General features: G+C 38.3%; 1 non-coding gene across 1 annotated transcript; it reads left to right on the top strand.

The window, feature by feature from the left end:
- Positions 1-1,072: 1,072 nt before the first annotated feature.
- On the top strand, positions 1,073-1,179 carry LOC121211667 (small nucleolar RNA R71). The gene has a single exon (XR_005906886.1). It is a non-coding gene; the product is annotated as a small nucleolar RNA R71 (small nucleolar RNA).
- The last annotated feature ends 205 nt before the right edge of the window (positions 1,180-1,384 follow it).

Raw genomic sequence — 1,384 nt, 5'->3', positions numbered from 1 at the left:
TTTATAGAACGGCTGAGTAAACTGCGTTCAATTCCACATGCGACGCTCATCCAACTTCCGCTTGTTTGCTAAAAGCTCTTTTAAAAATTTAACTCCGTTTGGTATCTACAAAAGAGCTTCAATAAACGGTAAGTTAATATGTAATTTCTTTAATAGTTTAAGGAATTTATCAAATTATTTGTCCGTATGGTCTTTCATTGTCACATTGGGGTATGGCACTCGAGGTTTGTACTCTTTACTTACCGATTTCCGCTCATCCTTACCTTTACTTACCACAATTCCTTCTCTCGATTCTGGTTCAGGTTCAACTAACCCTTCTTTTTCTCAAATGGTAATCGCATTGAGTTGTTCCCTTGGGTTAGATTCAGTGTTACTTGGCAAGCTACCTTGTGGTAGTTCAGAAATCAATTTGGCAAGTTCGCCTATCTGAATTTTGAGCCCTTGGATTGACGTTTGTTGATTTTTAAGTGTTATTTTGGTATTCTGAAAACGAGTCTTTGACACCAAGAAAAATTTTGTTAGCATCTCCTCAAGGTTCGACTTCTTTTCTTGCTGGTAAGGTGGTTGTTGAAAACCTGGGAGATGTTATGGCCTTTGATTTCCTTGACCACCCCATGAGAAATTGGGATAGTTCCTCCAACCTACATTATAAGTGTTACTATATGGGTTATTTTGAGGCCTAGAATTATTGTTACCCATATATTGAACTTGTTCCTCCTCAGTGCTAGGGTTGAAGGATTGATATTCTATGTGCACTCCTCCTCCATTTGTATCGCACCTTATCATTGGATGTACTTGAGTAGAACCATATAAACCGTCAATCTCTTTATTTAAAAGTTCTACATGGTTAGATAGCATAGTGACCGTATCAAGGTTGAAAACACCGGCTGCTTTTGTCGACTTCGTTCTCATAACTTGCCACTGATAGTTATTCAATGACATCTCTTCAATAAATTCATAAGCCTCTTCAGGAGTTTTGTTATTCAAAGTTTCACCAGCGGCTGCGTCGATAAGTTGCCTTGTTGAGGGGTTCACACTGTTGTAAAACGTCTGAACCTATAGCCATAGAGGTAACCCATGATGAGGGCACGTTCTCAATAGATCCTTGTATCTCTCCCAAGCATCATAGACTGTTTCTAGATCCATCTACACAAAAGAAGAGATATCATTCCTCAACTTAGCCGTTTTAGCCGGCGAAAAATATTTAAGTAAAAACTTTTCAGTCATTTGTTCCCAAGTAGTGATTGATCCTCGTGGTAACGAGTTAAACCACTGTTTAGCCTTGTTCCTCAATGAAAAGGGAAATAACCGAAGGCAAATGGCATCATCAAAAATGCTATTGATCTTAAATGTGCTGCAAAAATCTAGAAAATTCACCAAATGA

This window comes from Gossypium hirsutum, chromosome A12, assembly GCF_007990345.1.
Source record: "Gossypium hirsutum isolate 1008001.06 chromosome A12, Gossypium_hirsutum_v2.1, whole genome shotgun sequence".
NCBI lineage: Eukaryota > Viridiplantae > Streptophyta > Magnoliopsida > Malvales > Malvaceae > Gossypium > Gossypium hirsutum.
This window is presented reverse-complemented; position numbering and strand designations above follow the sequence as displayed.